The sequence below is a fragment of the Monodelphis domestica genome, chromosome 5 (assembly GCF_027887165.1).
Source record: "Monodelphis domestica isolate mMonDom1 chromosome 5, mMonDom1.pri, whole genome shotgun sequence".
Lineage (NCBI taxonomy): Eukaryota > Metazoa > Chordata > Mammalia > Didelphimorphia > Didelphidae > Monodelphis > Monodelphis domestica.
The window spans coordinates 31505116-31517560 of NC_077231.1; the positions used below are offsets into that span (position 1 = coordinate 31505116).

Consider the following 12445-nt stretch of genomic DNA (forward strand, 5'->3'; position numbering starts at 1 on the left):
TCTATCCTCAGGGGCGGAGTGTGGGGACACCCCCCCCTGCCCCCTTCCTCCTCTCCGCTTCATCCCTCGGCTCTCCTGCTCCACCTCAGCCAGTACAGAGGAAAAGTTGAGACTGGAGCGCCCGACAGCGCCCCACCCCCACCCCCGCCTTCCCGGGGGGGGGGGCCGCCGTGAGGGACAGCTGGAGGTCGCGCCAGGCGCATGCGCCTACCCCCCCCTTCCTGCCTGCCCCAGCTTTACCCCTGGTTTGCCCGGGTACTCGCCGGTCTTCCTCTATTTTCCCGTCTTTGCACTAAATTATCTTCGGGATCCTCCACAGAGCAAGGTTTAGGGGGTCACATAAGCATGGAATAGTCCACATTACCTCTGTGTCCTGGATCCCTTCTCAGAATGCCTAAAATCGGCCATTACACATAGCTATGATGAAATCCCTGGAGTCCATGGACTCCAAGTTAAGAAAGCCTGAATGAGGAAAGACTATTTACCCAAAGGAAGAAAATAAACAAGGATCGGAGAGAGGAAGGAGGTAAGGAAGAAAGCAGCAAGCATTTCAGTGTCCCCTAAAAGCTGTAGGAAACTGCCGAGGACTAATGAGCAAGAGAATGCCCTGCTTAGGGTTCTGCCTAGGGTTCCTGAGCACAGTTGGGAACTGCCTGTAGGAGAGAAGTGTCATTACTGATCATTGATAAGTTTATTGAGGGCTCTTCTCAGTACTTGGGGTGGTACAAGTTTTCTTTTACTTTGGAAAACTAGCCCCTCAGAGTAGTGAGGAAGTATTTAACACTGGTCTTTTGATCAATTTAATACTTAATAGGTGCTTAGTAAATACTTATCTAAGGGTGAGGCTCCTTTGATTAAATAAGCACACTGATTAAATAAATTATTTAAGAGCCATGGAAAAGCCTTAATATCTCCTTGTCTGCTGATCCTATTAAGAATCAAGCCGTTGGGCAGCTAAGGGACTCAGTGGATAGAGCCAGGTCTGGCTACTTGGAGGACCTGGGTTCAAATATGGCATCAGATACTTCCTAGCTGTGTGACCCTGGGCAAGTCATTTAACCCTAAATGCCTAGTCCTTACTGATCAATATCAATTCTAAGACAGAAGGTAAGGTGTTTTTTTTTTTTTAATTCCTATCTTCTATCTTAAAATCAATACTGAGTATCAGTTACAAGGCAGAAGAATGAGCAATTGGGGTTAAGTGACTTGCCCAGGGTCACACAACTAGGAAGTATCAGGTCAAATTTGAACCTAGGATCCCCAGTCTCCAGGCCTGGCTCTATCCACTGAGCTACCTAGCTGCCCCAAGGGTTTAAAAAAAAAAAAAAAGAAGAATCATGCCTATCTCAGCCCCAGTTTGGATTATTCTCATCTTCTGCTTTCAATCTTATTCATATCCAATGAATGGAAGAAAGAAAATCATTGTCACTATTTGACAAAAACTATTAGAGAAACTGGAAAGCAGTTTGACAAATTAAAAACAATACCATATAATATATGCCAGGATAGGTTCCAAACAGCTACAGGATTTAGAAATAAAAGATATTGTCATAAGCAGATTAAAGGAGAGGCAGCTAAGTGACTCCATGGATTGAAAGCCAGGCCTAGAGATGAGTGGTCCTGGATTCAAATATGGCCTCAGATATTTCCTAGCTGTGTGACTCCGGGCAAGTCACTTACCCCTATTTGCCTAGCCCTCACCATTCTTCTGCTTTGGAATTTAGTATCCATTCTAAGACAGAAGGTGAAGGTTAAAAAAAAAAGGTAACTTAAAGGAGCCCAGAAAAAATTACCCTTCAAATATATAGATAGAAAGATTTCATGATTAAACAAGCAATAATCAAGATAATCACATAAGACAAAAATGGAGAGATATTGTATAAAATTTCAAAGTTAAAATTATAAGGAAACAGGTAATTGGGGGAAAGCTTTGTTGCAAGTTCCTCAGATAAAAGGACTTATATCCAAGTTATCTTAGGAACTGAGAGCCATTCCCTAGTAGAAAAGAAAAAAAAGGTCAAAGATTAGGGAAAAAAAGTTTTTAAAGGGAAAAATCCAAGTTATCAAATAGCCATATAAAAATGTTTCAAAATCACTAACAATTAAAGGAATTATTACAAATGAAAAAACTATCTGAGGTTCTACCTCATCCCCACCAAACTGGCAAACATAAGAAAACGACAAACATTGGACAACAGGCACACTAGGTCATTCCACAAAACAGTTTAGAACTATGCCTAGAAAGTTACCAAACTTCAAAAGTCTTCTAATCCAATTTTGCCAGCCTAGGCCTAAACCAGAAAGAAGTCAAAGAAAGAGGAAAAGGATCTACAAGTGCAAAAATATTTACAGCAGCCCTTTTTATTGGTGGCCAAAGGCTGCCAGTGTCTACTTCTTGGAGAGTGACTAAACAAATTATGACATGTGAAAGTAATGGACTATTATTATGCCATAGAAATGGCAAAATGTGAACTGCCTCGGAGAACAATTTATACAGTGACACCATCATTAGAAAGAAAAGCAGTTTTGAGAGACTTCAGAATTCTGACCTCAGACTTTAGGGAAAAAAACCACCACCGACCTCCTGCCACCAACTGTGTCCTGGGCCCTCTTCTCCCTCTATAGTATTTAATTCCATAATCAATTTTCATCTCCTTGGAGATGATGTTACCTATTCATCCAGTCCTAATCTGGCTCTTCAGTCTCCCCATCCTACTGGATATCTCACAAGCAGGATCTTTTTTTTTTTTAATAATTTTCACTTTCTGTCTTAGTAAGAACTTTAAGACACAAGGGCAAGGACTAGACAAACGGAGTAAAGTGACTTGCCCAGCATCACACAACTAGGAAGTATCTGACACAACTAGGAAGTATCTGAGGCCACATTTGAACCCCCTCACAAGCATCCTAAACCGGTCCAGAATTGAACTCCTTCTCTTTCCTGGAAGGTGGGAAGGGTTGGGTCTCCCATCCTAGGTGCCAGAGGTACCAGCTCTGACTCCACCCTCTACCAGTCAGTTACCTAGGCAACATCAATCTCTCCCCCAGCCTGCCGGGCTCGGTCCCCACACACTGGGAAGTGGGAGATCCTGCGGGTTGGGTCGGTCTGCCAGCCTCCAGCACTTCAGGGGAGGGCGGGGGTAGGGTAGGCCAGGCCTTGTGGGTGGGGAGATGGGTGGCGGTAGTCTAGGGAGAAGGGTGGGGCAATGAAGGCTGGGGAGGTGGAAGCCTGAGGGTAAATAGATTAGGAGGCTGGGGGCCTGGGCTGGCAGCTCAGCTGCCCAATGGATTTTCCTACAGTTGAGACCAGACCCTGCCACTTCTTTGCTCCCGAAACTTCTGTGGCTCTCAGTTACTTCCAGAAGCAAATGGCCCCAAAGCTTGACCCAACCAGCCTTTTCCTACCTGAGAGGCTCAGACCTCCTGGAAGTTCTTCCCCCAGCTAGAGGCCCCTTCCTGACTTAGTGCCTGTTCATTGGCCATCGCCAAGGTGGGGAATGTTCTTCCTCCTTTACTTCCCCCAAGTCTCAAACCAAAGCCGCCCTCCCCTGGGTGTGTCCCCAGTCCCACCTCCTCCCACCACCAGGACCCTGGGAGACCACCTTTGGGAATCCCAGGGGGAGCCAGTCTGTCTCTTATTAGAATGGGGCTTCCTGAGGGTAAGCACTGGACTCTGCCCTTCTTTGTATGCTGGGCCTGGCACACGGGAAGCAGCTGAGTAACTGCACATTTGAGTTGATGCTTCCCCTCTGCTTTTGACCTACTTTGTGCCCCTTTGGGCCAGCTGGGTGGTTCAGTGACCAGAGAGCCAGGCCTGGATTCAAATCTGGTCTTATATACATCTTAGCTGTGTGACCTTGGGCAAGTCACTTAACCCCATTGCCTAGCCCTTACCACTCTTCAGCCTTGAAACCCACACTCAGTATTGATTTTAAGACAGAAAGTAAAGGTTTAAAAAAAGAGAGATATGGCCAGCAGTGGGATCTCGAAGTCCCAGAATATGAACATTTTTAGTCAATTTATGCTCAATTCCGAATTGCCATCATGTACCTAAGGCACTAATCTAACCATGCCATTCCGAAGCTCAATAAACCCCAATGACTAAGTAGCAGAGTGGATGGAACCCTGGACCTGGAGTTAAGAAGGCTTGAGTTCAAATCTTCTGATACTTACAAGCTCTATGACCCTGGGCAAGTCACTTAACCTCTGTCTGCCTCCGTTTCCTCATTTGTAAGATGGGGCAAGTCTCTTTGGGAGGATAAAATGAGTTATTTAGATTTTTTTTAGATTTTATTTTTTCTCAATTACACGTAAACAAAACATTCTAACATTCTTTTTTTTTTTAACCCTTTCCTTCTGACTTAAAATCAATATTGACTATCTGTTCCAAGGCAGAAAAGTGGTAAGGACTAGGCAATGGGGCTTAAGTGACTCACCCAGGGTCATACAGCTAACAAGTTGTCTGAGGCCAGATTGAACCCAGAACCTCTAACCTCTAGGCCTGTCTCTAAACCCACTGAGCCCTCTAGTTGACCCTTAACATTCTTTCTTGAAATTCTGAGTTCTATATTCTCTCTTTCTTTTTTCTTGAGAAGGCAAACAATTTGATATAGATTATAGACATGCAGCTAAAAACTAAAATAACACATCTGGAAGTCACTCTGCAAACCTTAAATGCTCTATTAGTGCTAGCTATGATTATTATTACCAAAATCATAAAACAAACTCCTGTGATTGGTTTGGGCTAAAGTCCTTCACAAACTGGCTGGGACGTGCCTTTTCAGGCTTACTCCCCCCATTTGTGTGCCCAATAGGCAGCTCTTGGGTGGGGGTGTCCGGTCCACTCAACCACTGAGGAGAGGCCCAAGAAAAAGTCTATGAGAGACACCATTACTGCCCCGGGCCGGCATTCCCGGAACCTCTCCTAGTCCTTGGTTCTTCCTTACATCAGCAGACGAGGCCCGGGATGTCGGGCCTTCCTTCTCCCTTCTTGGGACATCCCTTTCAGGGCGCCATTGCATTGCTATCTTTTGGTTTGGAAATAATTCTGGTTTCCTTCTTTGTTTTTTTCCCCAAGGAGGCTACTTGGGCCAGGTTTCTAAAATCCCTTCTAGGAGGCTTGTCCAATGATCACGTCCCAGAAATGATGGAGTAAACCTTACATCAAGAGCAAGAATGGGGTCCTAGTACTATCCCAAGAGCAAGTACTTATGGCCCGAGGGCAGCACAAGTGGAGAGAGCACCTGGAGATAGAAAACCTGGGTTCAAATCCAGTCTTGGGCACTTCCTCCCTGTGTGACCCTGGACAAGTCACCTAACCCCCATTGCCAGTGCTAACTAAGATAGAAGGTCAAGGTTCAGACTGGTAGATGGACATCTGTCTGGGCGACTTCTTGAAATGGTCCTGGAGACCTCATTGGCTCTAGGGACAAAGTTCAGGCCAGCCACGTGGTTTGCCTGACTTCCTGGTTGCCTGAGTGACACTTCCTGCTCCTGTTCCTGCTCCTCCCTCACACCTCCTACTGGTAGAACCACCATATGACGGGCCAAGCCACAGCACTGTGCTGGGCTGAATCAAAAGGAGCTTCTCCCTCCCTAGACGTCCCTTTGCTAAATGTTCAGCAGAGCTGGAGCTCCATTTTGTTCCAGGCCCAAACCTGAGGCCTCAGACCAGCCTGCTGACTGGCCTACTTCGTGCAGTGGCTCTGCTGGGCCAAAAGAAGCTCAAGATGAAGAATAGTAATAGGTTGGATTCATGGAGCTCTTTAAGCTGTGTAAAGCGGCTTAGAAGTGCCATCTCAGGGGATGGAGAGCCTGGCCTAGACTCGGACGGTCTGGCCTCGGCTGTGTGTCCCCCGTCGCCCAGCCCTTGCTGCTCTCCTGCCTTGGAACTGATATTTCCTACTGATTCTAAGACAGAAGTGAAGGCTTAAATCAAAGTGCCATCTCATTTGGTCCTCAATACCAACTCCAGGAGGTAAGTGCTCTCATTGTCCCCATTTTACAAACGAGAAGACCAAGGCAGGCAGGTGACTTGCCCAGGGTCATAGAGTAAATTTCTGAGGCAGAATTTGAATTCAGGTCTTTTTGACTCCAGGTCCAGCACTGTTTCCACTGTCCTGGTGGCAACTGAGCCAGGAAGAACAGGCTCCCTCGTAGTCCTTAAAAAGAGAACAAAGTCTGCCATTCTCTCTCTCTTCCTCTACTTCACACTTGGGACTTGCTCTAGCTGCAGCTATGGTAGCCACGTGCAAATGGCAGCTAGTATTTGTGCCCTTGGACAAGGCCTGAGCCATTCCCCAACTGACAAATGGTTGAAGGGTATGAACAAGCAATTTTCAGATGAAGAAATCAGAGCCATCAATAATCACATGAAAAAAGTGCTAAATCCCTCCTGATGCAAATGAAATGTGTTTTAATTATCATATGTAATTAATAATGCAAATTAAAACAGCACAGAGGCACCACCTCACACCTAGCAGATTGACCAGTAGGGCAGTAAAGGAAAGTGGTAAACATTGGAGAGAATGTGGCAAAATTGGGACACTAATGCATTGTTAGTGGAGTTATGAAATAACCCTACTGGAAATTTGGATTAATAATAATATATAATAAATAATAAATATTATATAAATATGTATTTATATGTTTGTACTTATATATGAATAATAAATAATAGACATTAAATATGTAGATATGTATTTATATATTTGTGCTTATATGTTATATATGAATAATAAATAATATAGATTTAAATATAATATAAATATGTGTTTATATATTTATACTTATATATCATATATGAATAATAAATATTTAAATATAATATAAATATGTATGTATATGTTTGTGCTTATATATGAATAATAAATAATAAAATTATCCAAGAGGGTAATTTGGAATAATGCTCAAAAGGACATAAAATTGAACCTACCCTTTGATCCAGCAATGCCACCACTGGGTCTGTATTCCAAAGAGTTATTATTATTATTATTATTATATTTAATTAATATAATATATTATGATATATTATATGATATATTTTTTTTAAAGGGGAAAGGACCTACTTGTACAAAAATATTTATAGCTGCGCTTTTTGTGGTAGCAAAGAATTGGAAATTGGGGGATGTCCATCCATTGGGCAATGGCTGAACAAGTTGTGGTCCATGTTGGTGATGGAATCCTATTGTGCTCTAAGAAATGATAAGCAAGATGATTTCAGAAAAAGCTGGAGAGATCAGCAGGAACTGATGCAGAGTGAAATAAGCAGAACTGAGAGAACATCATACACGATAAGAGCAATATTTTTTTTCTGTTACTAAAATATAGAAAATATATTTATTACACAATTTATTTAATGGTGAAATATAGATTAGAAAGCTTGAAATTAACTCTCATGCTCTGAAGAAAAAGCTTTTATTGTATTTCCATTTTGCTAGGTTGATAGCACAGGGCAAGCCACAGCACCAACATACAGTAGGTCTAAGAAAGACTACCCCCAAACGAAAGGACATTTTTTAAACTTTCTCTATCAAAAATTATAGAAAATTATGGACAAGTCCCAGACAAGGCACCCTTAATAAAAGCACCATAAGAGCAATATTGAGCGATGATGATCTGTGAAAACTTGGCTACTCTCAGCAATGCATTGATCTGGGACCATCCTGAAAGACTTATGAGGAGAATGTCAGCCACCTCCAGAGAAAGAACTGTTGGAGTCCTCTTTCCTGCCAGTGTATTCATGATTTTATTTGGGGGTTTTCGTTATGTATGACTTTGCCATTACACCAGTGACCGATGTGGAAGTATGTTTTGCATGACAATAAAGAAGACTAGGCCTGGCTGCTTCTGCTTTGTGGTTTCATTTTGTTTATTTTCTGAGCAGAGATCCTGACATGGTTCTTTCCAGCCTTGGAAGTTGCCTAATGGGTTTGAGTATCTAGAAGTTCCAAAGTCCAGGGCTGCATAACAGGAGGGATTACTACTTCCTTCAGATTCTTGGAGGTGACCCCCAAAGGATGGGTTCATCCTAAAACCAAAAGGCTTTCTGGGAGTTCTGAAGCTCCTGGCCTTGACTTGAGTCACTTACTGCTTTGTCAGTACAAACTGAGGTGAAAGTAAAACCTTTTATCTGGATTGTACCACATCCTTCCCATCTGCCTTTCTCTTAAACCCAGTGCCTAGGCATGGGAAAGAAACCAGAGGCCTCCAGCGTGTCCAAGAAAACTAGGAAAAGCCCCAATTTTCTGTTCCTTATCCAAGTCAGCCAGCAAGAAAGCTAAATAAAGTACAAAAGGTTAGTTGGCTCAGGATAGGGTTATAACAGGGAACTTAGTTTTGAAATAAATGGCCTTGTTTCTCAGTGCACACACACTCCTCTAGCTCTCCTTTAGGTCTTGTCTTCCCCTATTATAATGAAAGGGGCTTAAAGGTGGGAACTACCATCTTGTTTAGTATAGTGCCAGACACCTAAGTGCTTAATAGATGCTTTATCTGTCTGTCTATCTATCTATCTTTCTGTCTATCCATCCATCCATTCACCCATCCATCAATCTGTCTATCCATCCATTTTTGTCTGTCTATGTCCATCCATCCATCAGTTTATCTATCTATATAGCTATCTGCCTCTCTATCATTCTGTCTGTCTATACATTCATCCATCCATTAGTCTATCCATCCATTTTTCTATCCATCTATCATCCATCCATCCATCCATTTATCTATCTATCTATCCATCCATCCATCTATCATCCATCCATCCATCTAGCTATCTATCATCCATCCATCAGTTTATCTATCCATCCATCCATCAGTTTATCTATCTATCCATCCATCCATCTATCATCCATCCATCCATCCATCTAGCTATCTATCATCCATCCATCAGTTTATCTATCTACCTACCTACCTATCTATCTATCTATCCATCCATCCATCCATCTGTCCATCTAGCTAGCTAGCTATCCATCTATCCATCTGTCTGTTTGTCTGTCTATTAAGCAGTCCCACAAGTCTCCTGGGAGTCTGCTCATGGAGAACCATAGTAAAAGGGGAGAGTAATGTGTTTCTTTGGCTGATTATGGGCCTCTATGAATCCTTTGAATTCCTTTTCTGTTTCCTATGTGTGTTTATGGGTGTCAATGAGTCCTCTATGAAAAGTCACTCTTTCATGTTTTAAGCATTTTTCAGTTTATGCTTTTAAGTTTTTTGGGTTTAAAACATTTATTTTGTGGTGGAAAAAAAATAGTTCTCCTATGCCTGACATCTGCTCTTGAGTACAGTTTCTAGAAGCGTCCTTAGTTAACTCTTCTGGGAACACCCTAGATATAAGCCAACCTTCCGGGATTCCAGGATGAAGGCATAATAATAATAGATCATACGCGACCTTTATAGAGTGCTTTAACATTCACAAAGTGAGTGAAATAAGCAGAAGTTATATTGTGGGCAGCAATGCAATGATCTACCTCAATTCCGAGGGACATGAAAAGAGTGCTTCTCACCTCCAGAGAAAGAACGGTTGGAGAAGAAATGCAGACGTGATTTATCACTTGTTTATTTGGGTGTATATTTGGGGGTTTTGGTTCTATAAGATTATTCTCTTTCAAATGAATAATAAGAAAATGTGCTTTGTGTGATAATACATGTATAACCGAGTCTGAATTGCTTGTCAGTTCTGGGAGAGGGGAGGAAAGAAGAGAGGGAGACAATATGGATCATATGACTTTGTAAAACTTCTATGGAAATTTGTTACTCAAATAAAAAATAATCGAGTTTGCAAAGCACTTTACAAAAATTATTTTCTCTTCAGAAAACCCTAGAATGTAATAACGATGATGGTGATGGTGATGATGATAGCTAACATTCCTATAACATGTACTACGTGCTAAGCACTATACTATTATTATTTCATTTGTATCACAATAACCCTGGGTGACATGTGCTCTTCAGATGCCCACTTTACAGATGAAAAACTGAGGCAAAGAAAGATTGAATAACTTGCCTCGGTCACACAGCTAGTGTCTTCTGGATTACAGGTCCAGCTAGGTGGGGTGGGAGATAGAGTCTAATACTCTGAGTCAGGGAGATAAGTTGAAATCCAGCATCAGACACTTACTATCTGGGTCATCTGAGCAAGTCCCTTCACCTCTATCTTCTTCATCTTTCTGCCCAGCATCTACTTTCAGCCAAAATGCCTTAAGGTGCCTCCCGCCATCCTTGTTGTAAAGATGAACATGCATGAAAGGGAAAAGGGAATTTGGGGATGAGGAAAGAAGGCTAGGAGATGAAATCCAAAGGATACAAAATTTCCACTTATACAGTCCTCACAGAGAAGATGTTGAGAGCTCTCTGCTAGTTCTTTGCTAATTAATGCTACTAAAAAAGGTGAGGGTTTTGGGTTTTGTTTTTTTTTTAAAGCTAATAAATATAGAGACTTTTTTTCCTCTCAGAGAAATTGTCCCATTTTATTTGCTGGTTAAAATTCCAGGCACCACACAGATATCTAGTGCAAAATCACAAAAAATGGAGATGAGAACAAAAACAAAAACCAAGAAAGCTAAAAGCTAATTGAGGGTGGTGGCTATAGGAGTAGAGAAAAAGGGTCGGATGTGAGAAAGATCTAGTTAAATAACCTAAAACTTGGAGGAATTCACAGACATATTCAGATAATAAGTAAACTTTTTCTTCATTCCCCCTATAACATTTTTAAGATTTTATGTTTATCCATTGTGAGAATTAAAATTAATAAATTAATATCAATCATATTCATTTAAATGTATTAAAATATATAAAATTAATATGTAATAACTCAAGTATTTAAATAAACTCCTTATTTAAAGGAGGTGAAATGGATGATGGATGAGCCAATAAAGGAGAATGAGACAGATAAGAAGAGAACTAGGAGAGAATATTATCACAAAGACACAATGGAGAGAAAATCCAGGGAGGCAAGGGGCAATCTGCTGTGTCAATTGCTATAGAGATAAAACTGAGAAAAGCCCATCCCATTTAGCAATTACCATTCCAAACCTTGGCTAGAGCATCTTCAGTGGAGTAAGGAGGGTTAAAGCATAAGAGAAGACAATATAGAAGCAATGGATGTCGATAGCTTATTCCAGGGGTCTGACTGAGAAAGGAAGGAGACATATAGGATAATGACTTGAGGAGACAGCAGGGGCTGCTGAGTCTTGGATTTTTTGTTTGTTTGTTTTTCAAGATGGGGGAGAATCAAACAAACAAAATCTCTATTTGGACTTGCTGATAAAGGAAAGCCAGTCAGCATATAGGCCCTGGTCTAAAACAACATCTGATTCTCTATTAGGCAGTATGAAAGGAATCACTAAACAGGGAGAGATGGAAGATTAGACTGGGAAAGATGGAAGGGATCATCATCTGGAGAAAATGGGATCAAATATGCCTCCAGAAGACTTGACCTTGGCCAGGAAAAGGTTCACCTCATTATCAGAGACCTGAATGAAGGACAAGAACCTGAGAGATGATGTCAAGGGGTTTTGAGAGGAGGTGAGAACAGAGAATTCATGGCAAGTGGTCTCTATTCTCTTAGTCAAGTATGAAACAAAGTCCTCAGCCGAGGGGAACTGAGGGAGCTATGGGAGGTGGGAGGAGAGAGGAAAGAGTTGGAACAGCCTCTGGAAAGTGGGATGCCTAATTCATTAATTACCTAGCCACTGGGAACTTCCAATTGAGTGTAGATTACATACATTTAGATCTATGATCTATGACTGAAATTTACTAAGGCATGAATGGTGATGGATTTAAACAAGATGGCCTCTGAAGGCCTGTCCGGCTCTAAATCTATGATGGGAAAGTCAAGGGCTATGTGGAATTGAACTGGTTAACTATAGGACCATGTTGGCAAGGGCGGGAAGTGAAGTCAAAGCAGAGACAATGGCCTGAGAAAGTACTAAGGGGTGGAAAGGAATAGGAAATTATAATCATGATGAAAAATAAGGTTAAGAAATGTACAATCTCTGGGACAGACAGGATGATAGAGAGGTGTGTCCTGACCTTTTGGACTTTGAAGTAGAATACTTGTGGATGATGACAAGATCTAGGATGTAAACATCACTGTGTTTGATTGATAGTGGAACAAAAGAATAGGTTGTGGGATCTTAGGAGCTGAGGAACTGAAAGTTGAAAGGTTTGAGGGAATATTAGCATGCATGTCAGGAGAGGAGGAAAAGTGGAAACCCATTGCATGACTTTACGTGTTCATATTGTCTGCCTTTTTAGTAAGAGGAGAGAAAGAGAATTTGGAGCTCAAAAAATTTTTTAATTAAATACTTTATTTTCCTAAATCCTTTTGTTCCATCTTAGAATCAATACTGTATATTGGTTCCAAGGCAGAAGAACAGTAAGGGCTAGGCAATGGAGTTAAGTGACTTGCCCAGGGTCACATAGTCAAGAAGTGTCTGAGGCCAGATTT

General features: G+C 41.7%; 1 protein-coding gene across 1 annotated transcript in view; it reads right to left on the reverse strand.

Annotated features, from left to right (window-relative positions):
• SP1 (Sp1 transcription factor) overlaps positions 1–12445 on the reverse strand; it is an 82017-nt gene that overhangs the window by 38512 nt on the left and 31060 nt on the right. The gene's annotated exons all lie outside the window — the stretch shown is intronic.